Source organism: Protopterus annectens, chromosome 10.part0 (genome assembly GCF_019279795.1).
Source record: "Protopterus annectens isolate FY-2018-M chromosome 10.part0, PAN1.0, whole genome shotgun sequence".
Lineage (NCBI taxonomy): Eukaryota > Metazoa > Chordata > Ceratodontiformes > Protopteridae > Protopterus > Protopterus annectens.
Window position 1 is genome coordinate 1527715203 of NC_056744.1, and position 19941 is coordinate 1527735143.

The 19941-nt window shown below is 45.0% G+C and overlaps 1 protein-coding gene across 2 annotated transcripts in view; it reads right to left on the minus strand.

Moving 5' to 3' along the window:
- The window catches only part of LOC122813710 (tripartite motif-containing protein 72-like), a 218826-nt gene that overhangs the window by 26255 nt on the left and 172630 nt on the right, over positions 1–19941 (minus strand). The gene's annotated exons all lie outside the window — the stretch shown is intronic.

Genomic DNA, 19941 nt, shown 5'->3' on the forward strand with positions numbered 1-19941 from the left:
CATCCCTATCAACCTTTTACTGCATGCCATCTGGACAAAGCCTGACATAATTGTGGGACAGAGGCCCAAAAACAGGGGAATATTTGAAATATTGCTGCTATAAACTGAGAAAGTTGCTGGTGTAACAGGGTTAGTTGTAACACAGCTTGTTCTGAGGGATATAAGGTCAGAAACACAAATGGATGTTAGCAGTTACTGACTGCAATCCCCAGAATATGCTACTGATTTTCCAAAGACAAAAAAAATGTCTCTGGAACACACCAAACATAGGAGCCCAGACTCTGGCCATTCTGTGGACAGCCCAACAGTCGAGGGTTATCTCCAGCACATAAGACTGGCAGAGTTAAAATCATGCAGAAACTCCACGTCCACACAAACCCTGTCAGACTAGTATTAATTTATAAAAGCAATAATTACATTCATTCCCTATGTCTGGAACATTCTCCCCCATTTTGTTGGCCTGTCTCCACAATTTTGGTTGTAGGAGGTATTTCCAAATATCCTCTGTGATGCTGTTGTTCACACACCTCCATGAATCCTTCACTGGCGAGGAAAAGGGCCAACTCCCACATGAAGTACTTAATTATAGGAGTGTGTTGCCATGCCATTAGCTATATGAATAATAACACAGCTGTTCTGCATGCAATTAGCAAGTGGGGGGCACCAATTGGTGCACAGGCCACCAGGTGCTCATGAGCATTACCTACAAAAGGCAAGCAGCTGCCTTTGCAAAACAGATGTTCACCCTACATCCTTGAGAGAGAGAGAAACAGTGAAAAGAAAAAAAAAACAAGCAGGATATAACCACCTACACTTGGAAAAAAAAACAGAATGTCAAACAAGTAAGCATGTAATGGACTGCAGTAAAAATAGGAAGTTTAACATATATGTCTCAACAAGACTTGCTGTACAGAAATATTCCTGATCAGTACCTATGGCCATAGCATATGGGTCTGTTTACAGTGATAAAGATCATAGGTCAGGCCCCTGAGTCATCCCAAGAAAGGATGGCTCACATATGACTGCTACTGGACTGTGTGCTGAACAATACTGACAGTGACAATGCTAAGCTACTGGGATGTCGTACATATCCATATCCTACTTGTGAATACAACTATGACATACTTGTTTGTCTCAGAAATGTGAGAGACCTATACATGGTATTTGCATAGTAAAGTACTGTTGCAGACGTGTGTGATGAACTGCATGTGATATACTGAGCTCATACCATTAAACTGTCCAGTGTTACACACACTGACCATATGTGTGCCTCATATTTGTAGTCATTTATTCAGATTCTGAGGAAGTCTGCGTACTATCCCAGACGAAAAGCGCTTTATAATAAACTTTGAGTGGTTCGAGTATATCCAGCTGTCTTCTTTTGGATTACTCATAGAGTTTTGTTATGTCTGGCAAATCATTGGCAAATTGTGAAGACTGACATTACATCTTCTTTTTCTTCTGGCTGTTCCCGTTATGGGTCGCCACAGTGGATCATCTGTTGCCATTTTTGCCTGTCCTCTGCATCTTTCTCTGTCACACCAACCACCTGCATGCCCTCTCTCACCACATCCAGAAACCTTATCTGAGGCTGTCCTCTTTTCCTCTTACCTGGCAGCTTCATCCTTACCATCCTTTTCCTAATATACTCAGCATCCCTCCTCAGCACATCCAAAGCAATGTAATCTTGCCTCTCTGGCTTTGTCTCAACACCATCCAACAAGAGCTGACCCTCTCATATACACATTGCTCATCCTGTCCACCCTCGTCACACCCAGTGCAAATTCTAACATCTGTAACTCTGCCACGTCCAGCTCTGACTCTGCCTTTTTGTCAATGCCACTGTCTCCAATCCATATAACATAGCTGGTCTCACTACCCTCTTGTAGACCTTCCCTTTCACTTTTACTTATACTCGTCTGTCACAAATCTCTCCTGACACTCTTCTCCACCCTCTCCATCCTGCTTGTACTCTCTTTTTCACCTGTCCTCCACAGTCATCAATACTCTGAAATGTTGATCCCAATCATTTACACTCATCCACCTTTGCCAACTCTACTCCCTGCATCCTCAACATTCTGCTATCCTCCCTCTCATTCACGCACAGATATTCTGTCTTATTCCTGCTGACCTTCATTCCTTTCCTCTCTAAAGCATATCCCCACCTCTCCAGGTTCTCCTAAATCTGTTCCCTACTTTCAATACAGATCAGAATGTCATCTGCAAACATTATAGTCAACGCGGACTCCTGTATGATCTTGTCTGCCAACCTGTCCATCACAATTGCAAATAAGAAAGGGCTCACAGCTGATCCCTGTCATCCCACCTCCACCTTAAATGCATCCATCAATCCTACCACAGACCTCAAAGCTGTCACACCACCCTTGTACATATCCTGCACCACTCTTACATATATCTCTTCCACTCATGACTTCCTCATACAATACCACAACTCCTTTCTAGGCACCCTGTCAATCACTTTCTAAGTCCAGAAAGACACAAAGCAACTCTTGACCTTCTCTGTACTTCTCCATCAACACTCTCAGAGCAAACATCACATCTGTAGTGTTCTTTCCTGGCATGAAAACATACTACTGACCACTACTCATCACCTCCCTGCTCAACCTAGGTTCCACTACTCCTTCCCACAACTTCATGCTGTGACTGATCAGTGTTATCCCTATGTAGTTACTACAGCTCTACACATCAACCTTATTCTTAAAATGGTACCCAAACACTTTCTCTCCACTCCTTATGCAACCTCTCACTTTGCAACCTCTCACTTTCCAACATATCATTGAACAATCTGGTTAAAAACACCACTGCCATTTCCCCTAAACACCTCCATGCTTCCAGAGGTATGTCATGTGGACCAACAGGCCTTCCAATATTCATCCTCTTCATAGCTATCCTTACTTCCTCATTGGTAAGCCATTGCACTTCTTGTTTCACCATACCCACATCATCCAACCTTCTCTCTCTCATTCTGTTCATTCATCAGCCTCTCAAAGTACTCTGTCCATCTGCTCAACACACTCTCCTCATTTGTAAGTATGTTTCCCTCATTATCCTTTATCACCCTTATCTGCTGCACATCTTTCCTAGATCAATCCCTCTGTCTAGTCAATCGGCACAAGTCCTTTCATCCCTCCTTATTGTCCAACCTGTCATACAACTCTTCATATGCCTCATCCTTAGCCTTTGCCACCTCTCTCTTTGCCATGCACCTCATCTCCTTATACTCCTGTCTACTTTCCTCATCTCTCTGACAATTCCACTCCTTCTTCCCCAACCTCTTGCTCTGTATACTGTCCTGTACTTCCTCAATTCACCACCAGGTCTTCTTGTACTCCTTCCTCCATTCACATGTCACACTAAGCACCATTCTTACCATCTCCCTTACTAGCTCTGGTGTACTTACCCAGATATTAGGTAAACCTGCACTGCCACCTAGTTCCTGTCTTAACTCTTCACTGAACTCCACCTCACAATCACCCTTTACCAGTTCCCCCATTTTATCCTTGGTGCTGCCCTCAAACTCCTCCTCTTCTTGATCACCGATGTCAACTTACAGGCCAACATTCTATGCTGCCTAACTACACTTTCCCTGTCACCACTTTACAGTCTCCAATCTCTTTCAAACTGGCCCTCCTACACTGGATATACTCCACCTATGTGCATCTTCCTCCACTCTTGTAGGTCACCCTATGCTCTTCCCTCTTGTTATAGAATGGATTCACCGCAATGTCCATCCTTTTTGCAAAATCCACTACCATCTCACCGTCTGCATTCCTTTGCTTAACACCATACATACCCATCACTTCCTCATCCCCTCCGTTCCCTTCACCAACATGCCCATTGAAATCTGCTGCAAATCACCACTCTCTCTCAATCTTGGGTACAGTCATCACCACATCATCCAACTGACCTCACATTTCTCTTTCTCATCCATCACACAACCAACTTGTGTATCATATGCACTAACAACATTCATCATTACATCATCAATTTCCAGCTTCATAAACATCACTCTATCAGACAACTTATTTCATCCTCCAAAAACACTCTTGGCATACTGTTCCTTCAGGATAGCCTCTACCCCCTTTCTCCTCCCATCCACACCATGATATCACAATTGTGACCTGCCTCAGATACACCTAGCCATACTCCCCTTCCATCTGGTCTCTTACACACACTATATCAACCTTCCTCTGGCCATCATATCAGCTAGCTCTGTCCCTATACCAGTCATACTGACAAAATTAAAAGTTCATACCCTCGCTACCACTACCACACTCCTAGCCTTTCTCCTCTCTTCCTGCCATATGAGTGTTGGACATCCTCCAGGGTATGTCTGTCAATGCAAAGTCTACTGTGCTATCGAATAACTCAAGTGTGTTACAGCAATATTAAGACAGTGTCACTAATTTTGTCCCATTTTTCCCCATGTATGTGTGGCATCCTACACATGTCCTGCTCTAATGGGTTGAGAGGGATAACTGGGCAGCAAGAATGTGAATGCAGTGTGCCATACTGACACAGAACACAAATGTATATCAGGTATTACCTGTGCACATGTCGCTATGAGTAGCTGTATCTGGTCACCTCATAACAACAGACATGGGAAGCAAAATATCAGTTAAATAAGCTGTACATGTTTCTTGTAAAACCTGCCTCCAAAGTAGAGTAATCCCCTTTGCTGGACAGTAGCAATACATAAGCCACAGACTTGGTCCCTATATTGGCAGTACAGGGAAAAGTAGGAGCAGGCACCAACTTGGCTTCAAGTCAGCCTTTGTCTGAACAGGCATATAAGGTCACAGGTGGATTACTGTAAGGCTATGAGTATATATATTGGACACATCCACCGAGGCCAAACACAAGGCCATCTTCACATATGTCTGAAATCTCAGAGGCAACAAATCAACCCCCCCTGTAATGGTGGTCAATCAGACCACATACACACACAACATAGCTATAGCCAACCTGCTGCAGATAGGTTTAGGGCAAACATCACCCCCCCGGCTCAGCATCACTATAGGTGGATATGCACAGCACCCACACCCCTACCCTCATCACGAGGGAGCAGGTACATACTGCCTACAGAAAGGCAACAAACGTAAGTATCCATGGGACCTGATAACATCCCTGTCCACATCCTACATGAACTCAGGCATGTGCTCCCATCTCCATTACACACTGTAGTCACACCAAGCCTCAGTACCATCCACCCCCCATCTGCATGGAAAATGGCCAATGTCATCCCTCTAAACAGACATGAATGAGGAATAGAGGATTATGCAATTAACTGGCCCTCACTGGGGGAATGTGACATATCAGGACCAGGAGTGAAATGCAAGCTGATACTGTGCTGATAGATTACAGGGCTATGGTGTGGTTGTGAGTGGTGGCTACTGGTTTTCAATCTAGATGTGCAGGTTCTGTGCATACTGTTGCCAAATGTATTAGGTCCTGTGATGTCCCTGTTTATGTCTTGCAGGTGCAATGTCGCATTAGCAATTTCTCAGCGGCAGAGACAAATATAATCATAGAAGCTATACTACAGAACCATGCCATAATGTTTGGCTGGAGCCAGCAACATCTGCAGGAGAGGACCACCTGTGGGACGATCTTGTCCACAAGAGTAAATAATACTGGCCTGCACGCACGTACATATGAACAGGTCCAGCATCGTGCAAGAGACCTCATACGCCATGCCCAGCAAACGGCTGCTGCCATGGCCAGGGACCGCACAGCCACAGGTGGGGGCCCAGCCATGCAGGCCCCACTGACACCCACCGAGGAGCTCCTGACCAACCTTGGGGCACCTATTACAGTACAACATTAGGGTACAGACCCCCACATGCTGGAGGTGGGTGGCACCCAGACAATAGATGAGAAGTGTGCAGGAAAGGCCCCAGTGGAGATTACTAGACTAGTGTAGCAGACATACTTGTATCTGTAGAGTATCTACATGCAGGTGTCAGTTAAGATTGCAGTTGTGGATGGGATTTTCTAATGCACAGAAGTGCACACCTATGGTGAAGGATAGCAAATTGTGTAGTATTGGGGGTTTTACCATAAATGTGCAGACATGCTGCATCCATCCTGTACCAATACCGCATGTGAGTCTGCTGACAATACCTCTCTCCCATAATTACCTAGGTCCCTCCGGTCTGCAAGCCGGACAGCAGCCTGAAGCTGGTGAGTATGGAATTTTTCTGTTATGGTTTGTCAATATCCAGGCATCTGAAGGGCATGCATACAACTGTCACTCATAGCCATATTGCTTTATGCATGTTCACTTGTGGTGGGGTTAACTGCACTGCATCACAGTGATCACCACATGGGCCTATCTGAAGAGAATGTAACATTCCTGTAGCATACCTCACAACCTGTCAGTGCAAGACTTCTGGACAGAGACCAACTAAATGAGGGGACAAACAGCCTAAGGAAGGGACATGTGTGAAACATTACTCTTATACAGTGGATATAAATAGTGTACACACCCCTGTTAAGATGCCAGGTATTTGTGATATATACAAGCTGAGACCACAATATGTCAGTCCACACCTTTTCTGACCTTTAATGTGACCTATAACATGAACAATTCACTTGTAATCTGTTGGGCACCAAATATGGAGTATGCAAACCTTACAATAAGCTGGATGCATATGTGTGCACACCCTTCAAATAATATTTTACTGCAGCAGCTTGTGATTTACTGACAGCATTCAGTCTACTTGGGTACAAACCTGCCATCAAGTAAAGGCACTCTGAGCAACCAAATAGTGTGCTGTCCAAGTAGGATATTCATGACATTTACTCAGTTGCCTGCAACAGCAACAGCCATGTCTTGCAGACAGCTTACAATGCAGCCAAGGGATCTCATATTTGAAAGTCATCAGTCAGAAGTAGGGTACAACATTACCACAGCATTGCATACCCCATGGAACACAATGGAGACAGTCATCAAATGGTGGATTAAATATGGGACAACAGTGCTGTTGAAAAAAAACCTGACATCCCGGACTGATGAAAAGACATGTCAAAACCTGGTCAGGGAGGCTGCCAGGAGACATGCAGCAATACTGAGGGAGTTTCACGAATCTCTTGCAAGTACTGGTGTTGTGTACTACATCTGAAAACAATCTCCCACATCCTGCATAAGTCAGGCCTATGGGGTACGGTCAGAAGATGGAAGCATTTCCCCACATCAAAAAACATCCAGGGGTGGATACAATCTGCAATACAGCACATCAAGTCTCCCAAAGGCATGTGTGAAAGTGTGTTATGGTGTAATGAGACTATGGATCGACCTCACAGCCACAATACCAAAAGATACGTGTGGTGCACAAGCAACACCTCTCTTCACTTGAAGACCACCATCCCCATGGTGAATTATGCTGGTGGCATTGGCCTGCTGTGGGGATGTTGTTCCAAAGCCAGAACCAAGCCTGGAGTCTTGGTGATGTGAATTCTGAACAGTTCCAAATAACACTCACGTCTGGCCCAAATCTATCAGGCATTTGCAAGAACACTGAGGATGGGGAGGGGTGTCAGCCTTCAACATGTCAAAGACCAGAATCATACATCCAAAGCTACCAAAGAATGGCACCACCTGAACACACTCATGGTTATGGATTGTCTAGCCAGAGCCTAGACCTAAACCAGATAGAACAACCCCAGTGTGACCTGACGAGGGCTGTGCACATGAGCTGCCCTTGCAATCTAACAGAGTTGGGGGACCTTTGCAAGGAAGAGTGGCCAAGCAATGCCAAGTCAAGATGTGCCATGCTTATAGACACCTTCCCAAGAAGAGTGAATGCTTTAAGTCACTTACAAGGTGCTTCAACAAAGTATCATTTTAAGGGTGTGGACACTTATGCAACCACCATATTGTACATATTTCATTCATTATATTTTACACATACGTAGAACGAAGAATCACCAGAAGGGTAAGGTACCAACCAAACAAAACAGTAGCAATTTAATGTTTTATTGCGGTCTCATTTTATATATTACAAGAACATGGCATGTTAAAATGGGTGTGTACACTAATCATATCCACTGTAAGCTTAGAAGGTTGGTGGTATAAGAGGATTTGTGTGACCATACATTTACTGCTGGTTTGGAGGTCTGAAACTCAAATGTATGTCATTAATTAGTGATGTCACTCCTCAGATCATCCAAGTTATGCATCAGACAAACACAGGGGTTATGAGAAACAGAGCAAATGTATGAGCCAGACATCCACACATTCTGCAAGGATCTGTACAGCTGTAAGATATGTTCTGTAGTAGTTGACACTGTGGTATACAGGTGAACAGCAATGACGTGTACATTGCTGCAGTCTGTGCTGGGGAAGGGCCATCACCTACTAACACTACTCACATATCCCACAGTTCTATATTGTTAGTTACATGGAGTAAAACTTTCTGCAATGCATGATGTTGAGGGCTGTGTGTCATGTATGTCACCATTTGGGTAATGCGAGGACTGAGATTTGTGCCATCTCACATGTTAAGTGTCTGTGTGTGTGTGCGTGTGTGTGTGTGTGTGTGTGTGTGTGTGTGTGTGTGTGTGTGTGTGTGTGTGTGTGTGTGTGTGTGTGTGTGTGTGTGTACCAGCCAACCTTAAAGTCTTTCGGCTTTTCCCAGTTAGGGGTCGCCATAGCGGAACTCCGGTCCGCTAATGACTGGCAGTAGATTTTTACGTGCCTAGTTGCCAGCCCTGACGCACAACCTTCAACGAAGGTACGCCCATTCATGCATGTCTCCACACAGAAGACACTCTAGCTGAGAATTGAACGGGACAACGTCTTGCTGTGAGGCGACAATGCTACCGCAGCACCACCAACGCAGTGTACCAGCCAACCTTAAAGTGCAGGTATTAATGTACATATGTACTTCCCCTCACAGGTGGTGATGGGGTTCGGTGTCCCTCCCACTTGGAAACTTATGTCAGTGTCTCTGTAGACTATGACAATGATGATAGAAATAGTGAGGTACCGGTGGGGTTGTCAGGGGCTGAATCTGTGCCATTGGATGGCATCCCACTGCTGTCCATAACATCCTTGTATACAGCGACAATGCCCACACATACCCCATCACCAGTGGCCACAGATGATGAACAGTTGGCAGGTGGTGGCATGGAACAGGCTAGTGTGGTGACTATGGTAGGTGTGAGTGTAGATACTGGCCATAGCCAGAGTGCAGGAGAGATCCCACACAGGAGGGTGGAAAGGGGTGCTCACAGAAGGACTGCTGCCAATCAAGCTGCTGTCGTAAGTGCCACAGCAGGTGTCACCAGACACATGTTTTGGGCTGTCATGGATGCACAGGCATGTAGTGAATGCAACACCAGACAAATACTCAGGTTGGTGGATGCAACTCTTCCTGATTTACATGGCAACATACATGACCTTGTTGAGGCCACACATCAAGATACTGAGGTCATGAATAGATGGTGGGGTGAGACCTTTTTCAATCCTTGGCCATGGCATGTCTGTGCAAGAGCATGTAGTGGGAGACGGGCATCAGCCATGTGGATGTAGGTCAGCACCAACAACAGCTGAGAGTCTACGGGGCCATACACCTTCACACTCTCGTAGTGGCAGTGACACCAGCACTACCAAAGGGGGGGTTGTTATCCACATCACACTGTAGCAGGCCATGGGCACATGGTCCTGGCCAGTCTCATCAGGGATATGGATCCAGCAATCAGCAAGTCACCATCAGGAAGCAGTACTGTATCTGGCCTTGGGCCTGGTGGTGCCAGTGAGACCCCTGGCAGGACCAGTTCCCATGTCTGTGGCCAGAGACAGTGAACTAGACACCCTGCTATGTACAGTCCACAGCTGTCCAACATACCCATGTGTAAGGCAGCCACATGGCATGACTGTGGGCATGCATACACACACACACACACACACACACACACACACACACACACACACACACACACACACACACACACACCTGTATCACAGAGAGGTCACCTCCAGGCACACACAGCACCTCTGCACAGCCCATCTATTAGATATCCCTACAAACACACACACATGATGTCAACCGTATGGTCCAGCTTAGGTATCTGGCAAACACACACCACACCCTGTGCATATGATGATACCTGTGCCACATCCCTGTCATCCATACCATCGATGCAGGGACATGGGTCTGATGCGCAGGGTGAATATAGTACAGTGTATCTATGTAATACTGTGTAAGGTGCTGTCTGATTGCATTTGTTATGGGTGCACATACAGGTGTATGTACCTTATTAGCCAGGATGCATCATTGCTGTTAGTACCACTGACTCAATGTAGTCTGACATGCTGTATTCTGTTTGCATTTCAGGTGTCTGTAGGCTGTGGCCTTGCAGACATTACCAAGAGGGAGTATGGTAGAGTGGGAATACACAGACTGTGTCACAGGCAAGGTACAGCTTTATATGTACATGTACCAGGTATGTATTCATGCAACAGTGTGTGAGGGACACTGTTGTCAGACAGTGTGACCTTGCATGCATACCCCTTGTAACAGACAGGTAGCCTTCAGACATGTCACCGCAGTGTTGTGTAGTACCACAGGCTCATACATAGAGAACAGGTTTCTGCAGTACTGTCAAGCAGGTCCCTCACAAGCATAGCCCTTACATTAACTGCAACAGATTCACCTGTCAACACCTGTTGGTCCTGCCTTTTCTTTCCCAAACACTCAGCCCTGATGAAGTTGGTGAGGGCATGCATGATACTGTGTATGACATACTGTGTATGATAGGTTTGTGGTATGTATTCCTGAGTTCACAGGATGGAACAGGGAGACAAAATGTTATATCCTTTGCATACAAACAGTAAGGACTGATACAGGGGATGTGCATACAGTAACACAAACACAGTTGGCAATAGGCAGATTAGTAAACATACATATCCACTTTGATGTACTGTAGTACTGCATACACATTTATTATTATTATTATTATTTATTTTCAGTGTGGTAACTAGGGAAGTCCACTGGGCCACGAGAAGCCAGCTTTCAATGTAGGCCTGGGGAGAAAAGCTCCAGATAATAGTTACATAGAAATAGAATATACAATCAATTCTAGATAGTATACAATCAGTTGTAGACAGTATGTAGCGTACAATAAAATAACATACAATAAATTCACAGAGAAAATATGGCATACAATATGATAATCAGACATTCTTGATACAGACCGATGGTTATTATATGTGAAATAATTTTTTTTATGACATGACATACCCCACATAGATTATATACATGGGACATAACCCACTACCTCTTACAACATGTAATGTTGTTAATGCCTTCATGGATGGTGAGATAACCCACCAGAAACAGAATCTGCAATCATGTATTGCTCCTACAAGCCTGGATAAGTAATAGGGTAGCAGACGTTGTATCAGCATGATGTTTCAGTCAGGTATGATACCTGATGCTGGCATGTGTGTCACTACACTCACTGTGGCCGATTTGGCAACAATATCACATACATGGGTATTGTTAAGGGACACAGACCACATATAGGTTAAAAACATCTGGATATTCCGTAGACATCCATACAGGGGGCTGGTTATGGTCTGTACAATGGTTTAACATGCTGCATGTGAGGCAGATGCCATTGCCACGGTATATAAAGTAATGCCATCGGGAGGTGGTAAACAGGCATGGATGGTACACGCACCAAAATGTTGTAAGCCAAATAGGGTATGATCCTCAACCAAACACACACACACACACACACACACACACACACACACACACACACACACACACACACACACACACACACACACACAAACGCACACTTACTTGCCAGTATTAAGATTAGAATCCTTGCCTATCTAGTTATTTGTACTATACTGTTACACAGATATCGCATGCGGTACAGAGCTTACTGGGCTGACAACTGGCCGAAGGTGCTGATAAGGGGTATGACATCAGCAGGACTGAAAGTAGGGCAGTGGGTGGGAAATGTATCAAAATACTTCCTACAAACATACACACTTGCAGACAAACTTACACACCCACACACACATATGCCGGATCTGAGAGAACCACTGCCTATCTAGTTATTTGTACTACAGTGTTACCCAGTTACCGCACGCACTACAGAGCTTACTGGATTGAAAACTGGCCAAAGGTACTGATAACTGCACAGCTGAGGTAAACTATTATAGATTCTAAAAAGTCTGCCTTCAGTTCTTCCCTTAGATCTTGCTAGTTCTTTCTCTCTTGCACTTCAAATAGCCTAACAGCTTTACACTTCAACAGGTTTTTGTATCAATTATTCTAGCACACCTGAGAGCCATCAGCAGTAGTCATTCCTCATGGAATTAGCTCCAGTACTTAGTAGTTATGACCACCCCTCCTGGCATGATTCAAGTGCAGTTCTCTGTGCTTTCACCCATTAACCCGGTGCACTTGGGTATTCTGAGGTACTGTTGCAACTGCCTCATGTACACCGACAACCCTCCCCTCTAAACTCCCAACATTCAGACTTGTGAGAGATACCCCTATATCACCAACTTGTAAGATATGCACTCTCCAGCAAAGACTGGACTAGCTGGTCAAGAGGAGAAGTTCAACACCTGCACCACACCACATGGAACACATAGCCCTCCAGAACACCCACTTTCACAGCTCTGATATACAAACAAAAAACACACACCCACCTTCACAGAGGCACTCAGACATTTACCCAAACAGCACAGACCACCAAGACAGACACCCACTCGACCGCCACAATGCAGCACAAACCAGAGGACACATATGTCACCTACACAGTGTGCCCCACAAATTAAGCCCCATACGGCTAATCACCTTGCCCAATAGAGTAATCATAGGTGACTCAATAGTGAGGCACACAGATGTCCCATTCACTAGGTTGAATATGGAGAAGGTAACAGTCAGCTGACTATCAGGTGCCAGAATCCAGCACATAACACACCCAGTCAGGTCACTCTGCAACAACTACAAGTACCACTCTGTCATTGTCCATGAGTGTGAGAATGACCCGAGACACACCTCTCTGTACTACATGAAAAGAGACATGGTGGATCTCTCAGAATATTTGGGCCAGGCAGGTATGGCAGTAGCCCTGAGCAGTATACTACTGTCACACAGAATGATACCGCTGTACAAACAAAAAATGATTGACTTCAACAATTGACTTAGGTGTCTGGTGTCATTCTCAGGGGATCCGGTATCTGTCTGCCTGGGATAACATGACTGACAGACTGCGATGTTTTGCCAGAGATGGCCTGCATCTGTCACCCCAGGGTTTCCAGGTACTGGCTAAGTCTCTTGCCACTCCTACAGTGCATGTTTAGGTGGCATTCCAAATCAAATTACCACCATAACAGCTATAAGGAAATGCAATTTGAGGATCATGCTGCTCAACACTAGACATCTAAATCTCAAGATGCAGTCAATTGAAGCACTCCTCAAAATGGAGAACACTGGCATTTGTGTTGTAACAGGGACCTGCTTTACAGCAGCAGACAGCACCACTGCATTACCAGGCTAAAATTCATTCCACACCTGTCAGTCCCAAAACATGGACCACAGCTCCAAAGGCAGTGGTGTCTCTATATTCATAAAGGATATGCACACCTTCAGACTAGTATCCCAGCATAATGCATCTGAGATACTTCAGGTACAACTGACATTGGGTAATAATGCAATCCAGGTCATAGCCTGCTATAGGTCTCCATTCATGTCCCTAGACTCTCAAATCCACATTCCTCAACACCCTGGAATCTATCAAGGTCCGACCCAACACTTTCATACTAGGAGACTTTAACTACCCCTCCATCAAATGGGGAAAACTTACTCAAGCACCAATACACTGGCCCAACACTTCCTGGAATTCATCAGTTCCAATGCCCTTGACCAGCTCATTCTGACCGCCAGTAGAGGAAGCAACATCCTTGACCTGTGTTAATTACTAACATATGAGACCGTTGCTCAACAGCAGTAGTCAGTCCCTACCTGGTCAGATCCAACCATAAAGTAATCACCATGGAAATCCACATCTCACCCACACCCCCTGCAAAGGTAACCGCCTTGAAAAAGTTTTCCAAAGCTGACTTTGGACTCCTAAAAACAGAGGTGGTTAACTTCACAGCACCCATGCCAATGGAAAATAGCTGCATGCATGCCGAATCATACACAAATGCACTATACAAACATGCACATAAATGCATGGAACTAGCCATACCAAACAGAGACAAAATGCTCTCCTCCAAACACTGGAGGCCAATCTGGTAGCCCCCTGCCATTAATAAACTGTACAACAGAAGGAAGAACCTGTTGCAGAAAAAGGTGGAGACCCAACACTGGAAAAACTCCCTTATTAGTCTCAACAACAAATTTGAGATCCCTCATGAAATCATCTAAAGACAGCTATGACAGCAGAACTGCAGCAGACACTGACAACAATCACAAAGCCTTTGATAGTTATATCAAGCACCTCCACAGCAATACCCAGAAGTGCTCCGAGTTACTGCACAATGCTACCTCCTATACTGAGCCAACAGATATTGCTAACATTCTTGCCAACACATTCAGTGCCAGATTTACCCCTTTCTCCCCCAAGGGAACAATCATAATGCAAGAAGAATGCCAGGCATCCAGCATTACTAAGCCCAGGTTAAACCTGCATTGTCCACGGGCAAGAATACAGCTTCCATGGAACCCAAAAATATCCCTGGCTATGTTCTACATGAACTACAAAGAGGCCTGACACCACATTCGTGTGCTCTGTTCAGTCACAGTCTCACCTCAGGCTTTGCCCCTCCCAAATGGAGCACTGCTACCGTCATCTCTCTTCATAAAGGGGTAGTAACTACAGACCCTGTGAATTATTCACCCATTAGCCTGATGACTCTGATATGTACAACTATGGAGCGCATCATCAGGGACCTGATCAACAAAGATAAAGGTAATCTACTAACTCTGGACCCCACACAGTTTGGCTTTGTGAAAGGGAGATCATGCCAGCTCAACCTGGTTGACTTCTTTGAGTCCATCACCAGGGCTGTGTATGACAGTAAGGCATTGCATACAGCCTACATTGATCTGGCCAAGGCTTTTGATACTATTCCTCAGTCAGGAATTATTGATGGAACCACTAAACTAGGTATCAACCCCTGTATCACTAGGTGGGTTGCAAATTGGCTCACAGATAGAACACACAGTGTGAAAGTAGTGAACTCCAAGTCAGACTGTCAACCTGTCACAAGTGGAGTCCCACAGGGATCACTCCTGGGTACTCTCCTGTTCAACATCTACTTCTCAGGAGTCCAGGAAAACACAAAGGAACTCTGGCTGAACAAGTTCACAGACAACTGCAAGCTGGGAGCCATCATTAACTCCACAAGTGATGCAAACATCCTACAGAAAGGCTTCACTGAGACCAATGACTGGTGTGAAAACCATGACCTGAAGCTTAACACCACAAAATGCATCATCCCCTTTGGTAAAAACTCAGTTCCTACTAAGTACCGCATAGATGGGAGCCCACTGAACACTGTAGGCATTATAAGAGATCTGGGGACATAGGCTGAGAGCAACCTCTCCTTCAACCAGAGAATGCCCATACTACGGAATATACTCGCGCAGAGCACCTCACTAGCCCTCTTCAAAAGAAATCTTGATTAGTGGATGGGAAATAGAAAATTCACCCCAGGGATCACTCCAGTGGCTTTACTCGACAGAGGTACTGGGAAGTAAGGTCAGGTGGCACGATGCCAGGGTAATCATATGGGCTAGGCTTGTAAAGGCTCTAGGGCCATTAGCCTAGTACACACCTATGAACCACCACATTGCCACTGTGGTCAGAAAGTCCTTCTATGTGGCACATTTCATTACCAAGGGTTTTGCGTCCAGGAAGAAGAGGTCATTGTCTCGGTCTACTCTTGCCTCATTAGACCAATCATCAAGTATAATGGCCCATTTGACATGTACCTCACTAGACACCTGCAACAGTTGGAGAGGCCACAGAAGTACCTCATAAAGAGGATCCTAGGCATTAAACACATGTCCTAAACAGACAGATTCAAAAGACTCCAGCTATTCTCGGTCTCATATCACCTACTTAGAGGCGATCTCTGCTTGACATACAAAACCATGTCTGACCCAGCCCTTTGAGAAATGCTACATCTAAAGACATCCCAATCCCTCCACACCACACACTGCAGAGACCTCAACCTCATTACCACAATCAACACAACATGCTGGAGGGACAGGTTCCTCCCCCAGAGACTGCCCATTCCTTGGAATAGACTTCACATACATGTAAAGCAGAGCACCTAGCTGACCCTGTTCCAGAGAAATATTGATGAATGGATGGGTAATAGAAAGTTCACCGCAGGGATCACTCCAGTGGCTCTACTTGATAGAAGCACTGGGGACTAACATCGGGTGGCACAATGGCAGGGCACTTCTATGGGCTAGGCTTATAAAGGCTCCAGGGCCATTAGCCTAGTACAGACCTATGAACCTATAAGGGGAATGACATCAGCATGACTGATAAAGTAGGGCAGTGGGTGGGAAACTTATCAAAATACTTCTTCCTCCAAACATACACACTTATACACCCACACACACATTTGCCAGTTCTGAGAGTAGAACCTCTGCCTATCTAGTTATTTGTACTACAGTGTTACACCAGTTATCGCAAGCGCTACAGAGCTTACTGGGCTGACAACTGGCCAAAAGGTGCTGCTAAGGGGAATGACATCAGCAGGAGTGATGAAGTAGGGGAGTGGGTGGGAAACTTATCAAAATACTTCTTCCTACAAACATACACACATTTCCCGGATCTGAGAGTAGAGACCCTGCCTATGTAGTTATTTGTACTACAGTGTTACACAGTTATCACATGCACTACAAAGCTTACTGGGCTGACAACTGGCCAAAGGTGTTGATAAGGGGAATGACATCAGCAAGACTGATAAAATGGGGTACTGGGTAGGGGAAATTATCAAAATACTTCTTATTACACACACACACACACACACACACACACACACACACACACACACACACACACACACACACACACACACACACACACACACACACACACGCACACTTGCCGGATCAGAGATTAGAAGCCCTGCCTAGCTAGTGATTTGTACTATAGTGTTACGTAGTTATCACATGTGCTACGGTGTTTACTGAGCTGACAACTGGCCAAAGGTGCTAATAAAGGGAATGACATCAGCAGGACTGATAAAGTGGGGCATTGGGAAGTGCTGTGGGTGGGAATCACTTAAAACTGTTTCACCTACAAACAAATGAACACACATTCCCTCACTGTTTCTCTCTCTCTCACACACACACACACACTCACACTTGCCAGTATTGAGATTAGAACATCTGCCTATCTAGTTATTTGTACTATAGTGTTACACAGTTATCGCATGAGCTACAGAGCTTATAGGGGTGATGGGTATCAGATGGTACTTCTAACGTGAATGACAGCAGCAGATGTTGTGAAGTAGGGCAATGTGAAGTGTACTGAGTGGGAACAGTCTCCTAATTCTTAGACCTACGGACACACACCGGCAGGTGATGTGATATTAAAAACCCAACCTCAGTACTGTTACACAATGGGCCTCACCTTTTATGCTGGCACGTGCAACTGTTTACAACTGGTATGCCACTGCCCACAGCAGGACATCACTGTATACCATTCAGGATATCCATGTGTGTGACTCACTCTGTCTGTGTCCCCCTGTGTCTCTTTATCATTGTCTGTCTCTAACTTCCCCACATCTATGTGTGTGTATGCTTGACATATGTTATCTGTTACCCATATATATGTGTCGGTATATCATACAACAGATGCAAATATATCACATATGGGGCACCTACAGCTAGCTGAGGGTAATCCTGTCTGATGGGTGTGTGTGGGGACAGTTGAGGTGTACACAGCTGTCTGTATGCACAGATATATATACACAATACATACACAATACAGTCATATATTCCGATGTGGGTTCCAACATGTCCTGTGTGTAGGAGCATGCCCATTGTGACTTTCTATAGTTAGAGTAGGACTCCATTCCAGAGATAGGTGTACTCCAGTCTAGAGTTTAGTGTGCTCAGGGTACTTGGCTTGTTTAGCATACATTTTCTGACACATCTGTAGTCTGACACTGCAATGTATTGTGTCATTATCTAGTGCCAGACATCCTCAGATCATCACAGTGCTTTACCAGAGGAATACTAGTTGTATGATGCATAGACCAATATTATGAAGGCAGCTATGTACATTCTTGCCCAACAAGGTCATTTGTAAGGTGTGGCTACAGCCAGTTTAGTAATGATGTCTTGTGTAAACAGTCTGGCAACTTGGTGATATACTGGCTGGGGATCTCCTGCTTGTGTGGTATCTTTCTAACCTGAGATGTCATATCCTTTGTGTGGGCATACCTCTCACCTGTACATTTTTTGGCAGGTTGTCCAGGTGTTTGGCTACAGGTTTAATCCTGTCTACGTAGACTTGTGTTTTTATGGCAAGTTAGTTACATATAATTGAAGAGTGATGTTACAAAATAATGACACAATTACTGTTTCAGACTACATAGCCTTCGGACAATTCCTGCTACTGCAAACCCCTCACCCTACCAACTTTCTCAGTATGTAAGGGCGATATTTACAACATATGCCTATCATTGTACCTTTGTTCCACTTTTATTTCTGCTCCTGTCTAGACATCTTGCTGTCAGAGGTTGGGAGTTATGGGTGTGGGTACAGAGTGCATTCTACTGTGCAGGCATGTCCATTATATGTAAAAGCAAATATAAGAAAAAAGGACTACTGAAAATAACCACTGGCAACAGTACTAAAAAGCACTTATAGTCACAAAAGCCTTGGCACCTCAGCTACACATGTTTCAAGATCTCACTAATATGTGTAGTATATTCCACATAGCACTGGGACTTCCAGGTATGTCAGTGGCAGAGCAGTGGATGTCACAGACATGCATAAGAGTTAGCACTGCAGTTATCTGCACATGGCCCTGTCAAAAACAGCACTGTACCTACAGCACTATAACATGACTGCCAGGAGAAGGTGCTGGCCAGATCCAGACAGTATTAACCACACATGCTCATTGACTCCTGCATATTGTGGACAGGCAACATGTTTTCATGTGTATTGGTACAGCCCTGCTAATGTGTGCTATGCTGCTATTTCCCTGCAAACATACACATTACTGCACTGGGACTTCCAGGTATTTCAGTGGCAGAGCAGTGGATGTCACTGACATGCATAAGAGTTAGCGCTGCAGTTATCTGCACATGGCCCTGTCAAAAACAGCACTGTACCTACAGCACTATAACATGACTGCCAGGAGGACGTGCTGGCCAGATCCAGATCCAGACAGTATTCAGCACACATACACATAGCTCATTGACCCCTGCATAATGTGAACAGGCAACATGTTTTCATGTGTATTGGTATAGCCCTGCCAATGTGTGCTATGCTGCCATTTCTCTGCAAGCATACACATTACTGCATTTGTGTGGGTACATGGGGGGGGGCACATCTGTCAATTGTACACATTTGCACAGACTGTGCTGATATTCTTGGAGACTAGATGCATATCAGTAAAGAGCACAGGTCAGATTGTAATGGCATACATTTGAGTTTCAGACGTCTTACCCTTCATAGCTTTACTGCAATTGCAGGTCCTGCTGTGCTATCACTGTGCAAGTCTGTAGGGGGGTAATTCAACATTGCCACCATTTATGTGCCTTTACCAGACATTTTTCTGTGGTTTTCTACAGCTGACTTGCTGCGTGGGTGTGAGGGGTGGGTATGGGACCCCCACACTGACATCCATGCCTATGACCCCCCCCCCCCAGTTAGCTGTCCCCACACATATACTGCAGTGGGATTT